The sequence below is a fragment of the Chrysochloris asiatica genome, unplaced genomic scaffold (genome assembly GCF_000296735.1).
Source record: "Chrysochloris asiatica unplaced genomic scaffold, ChrAsi1.0 scaffold00059, whole genome shotgun sequence".
NCBI lineage: Eukaryota > Metazoa > Chordata > Mammalia > Afrosoricida > Chrysochloridae > Chrysochloris > Chrysochloris asiatica.
In genome coordinates, this window is record NW_006408577.1 from 9,607,532 (window position 1) to 9,610,857 (window position 3,326).

Genomic DNA, 3,326 nt, shown 5'->3' on the forward strand with positions numbered 1-3,326 from the left:
TTCTTCCTTTTTGGTTTTCTGATTCCAGATCTTTATACATTTTGTTGTAATATTTGGCTTTATCTTCTTGAGCTGATCTTTGAAATTTTCTTTTCAGCTCTTGGACCTCCTCATTTCTTCCATTTGCTTTAGCATCTCTATGCTGGAGAGCAAGTTTCAGTGTTCATTTTGATCTTTTCCTTCTTTCTTGTCTTCTTAATGACTTTTTGCTTTCCTCATGTATGATGTTCTTGATGTCATCCCACAACTCTTCTGGTCTTCAGTCCACCTCTCGTCTGTCAGTTTGCTGAACTGTGGTGGTTTGTGAGTTGCTGTGATTCTGAAAGCTATGCCACCGGTGTTTTAAATACCAGCAGGGTCTCCCATGGGGGATAGGTTTCAGATGAACTTCCAGACGAAGACAGACTAGGAATAAGGAGTGATGAACTAGTTCCGAATATTTAGTCACTAAAAACCTTATGAATAGCATAGAAACATTATGAAAAGCACCAGAATATTGTCAGATATAGAGTAATAAGATGAACCCCTAGGTTGGAAGTCACTCAAAATATGACTGAGGATGTTGGGAAACACAACTTTCCTCAAAGTAGAGTTGACCTTGCTGATGTGAATGGAGTAAAGCTTTTAAGATCTTCATTTCCTGATGGGGCACAACTCAAAATGAGGAGAAACAGCTGCAAACATCCATTAATAACTGCAACATCAAATGTACTAAGTATGACTCTAGGAAAATTGGAAGTTGTCAGAAATGAAATGGAAGGCATAAAAATTGATTTTCTAGTCATTGTTGTTGTTGTTCTGCATCTTCAAATCTGTTCCAATTCATAGAAACCCCATATAGGATTTCTGAGGAGCAACTGGAGGGTTCCAACCACTGACCTTGTGTTTCAAATTGACCTTGTCATCTACTGCTTGTCTTACAGCACCACACTAGACCCCTTAGTCATTAGTTAACTACAGCGGGCAAGTATTGGCCAGCCATTTCATTCATCATCAAAAAGAACATTTCAAGATCTATCTTGAAGTACAACATTATCTGTGATAGGATAATATCCATACATCTACAAAGAAGGCCAGTTAATCCCACTATTTGTACTATTTGGCTTTATCTTCTTGAGCTGATCTTTGAAATTTTGTCTTCAGCTCTTGGACCTCCTTGGAAAGCTTTACTCCATTCACATCATCAAGGTCTACTCTACTTTGAGGAAAGTTGTATTCAAATTTATGCATTAACCCCTAAGGTTAGTGATGATGAATTAAAGCATTCTACTAACTTCTTTGAAATCCTGGTGTGGCAAGCTGGATAACACTAGACTGCTAAACACAAGGTCAGAAGTTCAAACCCACCAACTGCTTTTCAGAAACCCTATACAGGGTCACTGTGAGTCAGAACTGACTCTGCGACACTTAACAACAACAAGCTTCCTCAGTCTGAAATTGATCAAACATGCAATCAAGATGTATTAGAGATTTGAGACTGGAAGGAATGAGAAATTTGGAAACAAAGAGGAAGAATCCATAGTTGGAAAATATGGCTTTGGGAAGAGAAAATATGCTATCGATCACATGATAGAATTTTTCAAGACCAACACAGATTTGTTTGTCTTGCTGGCCGTCCATGGTACTTTCAATATTCTCCTCCAACACCATAATTCAAATGCATCAATTCTTCTATGGTCTTCCTTACTCATTGTCTAACTTTCACATGCATATGTTGTTGTTGTTGTTGTTGTTAGGCGCCAACAAGTTGGTACCGACTCATAGAGACCTTATATACAACAGAAAAAACACTGCCTGATCCTAGACCAACCTCACATTCGTTGCTATGCCTGAGCCCATAGCTTCCACAACTGTGTCACTTCATCTCATTGGGGGTCTTCCTCTTTATCTCCAACCCTCCACTTTACCAAACATGGTATCCTTCTCCAGTGACCGGTCCCTCCTGACAACATATCTGAAGTATGAGAGACGAAGGCTGGCTATCCTGACTTCCAAGGCGCACATGCATATGAGGCTATTGAAAATACCATGGTGTGGGTCAAGTGCCCCTTAGTCCTCAAACTGGTGTCTTTGCTCTTGAACATTTTAAAAAGGTGTTTTACAGAAGATTTGCCTAATACAATATATCCGTTTCATTTCTTTACTGTTGCTTCCAAGAGTGTTGACTATGGATCCCAGCAAAAAGAGGTCTCTGATTTTCTCCATTTATCATGATGCTATTTATTGGTCCAGTTGTGAGAATTTTTGTTTTCTTTACATGGAAGTGGAACCTATACTAAAAGCTGTGATTTTGATCTTCCTCAATAAGTATTTAAGTCCTCTTTGCTTTTAGCAAGCAAGGTTGTACCATCTGTCTATCACAGGTTGTTAATGAGTCTTCCTTCAATCCTAATGTCATGTTCTTTTTCATATAATCTGCCCTTTCAGATTATTTGTTCAGTATAAAATTGAGTAATTATGGTAAACAGATATAACCCTGGCACAAACTTTTCCTGATTTTCCAGTGTTCTAGTTGAATGACTACCTTTTGATCTGTGTACATGTTCCTCATGAGTACAATGAAATGTTTTGAAATACCCATTATTTGTGATGATATACATAATTTGTCTTTATTCACACAGTTGAAGCCTTAGCATAGTCAATAAACCACAAGTAACCATCTTTCTGGTATTCTCTGTTTTCAGACAATCTCTCTAGCTAGTTCCACTTCCTCTTCTGAATTGGCTTGAGTTTCTGGCAATTCCCTGTAGATGTAGGGTTTCAGCTGTTTTGTAATTATCTCCAGCAAAATTGCACTTGCATGTGATATTAATGACATTGTTCAATAATTTCTGCATTTTGTTGGGTCACCTATCTTTGGAATGAGCACAGACAAACATCTCTTCTGATCTGTTAGTCAGGTAACTGTCTTCCAGATTCTTGAAATAGATGAGTGTTAGTTTTCAGAACAATTTCAATTTACATTCCGTTAATTCCTGGAGCCTTGTTTTTGCCCATATTTCAATACAGCTTGCACTTCTTCCTTCAGCTCCATTGGTTCTTGATCATATGCTGCCTCTGAAAATGGTTGAACATCGACCATTTCTTTTTGGTAGAGTGACTCTGTGTATTCTTTCCATTTTCTTTCGATGCTTTATGCATCATTCAATATTTTGCCTATGAAGTCCTTCAATATTGCAACCTGAAGCTTGAATTTTGTCTTCTGTTCTTTCAGCTTGAGAAAAGCAGAGCAGATTCTTCCCTTTTAGTTTTCTAACTTCAGGTGTTTGCACATTTCATTATAATATTTGACTTTGCCATTTTGAGATGCCCTTTGAAATTTTCTA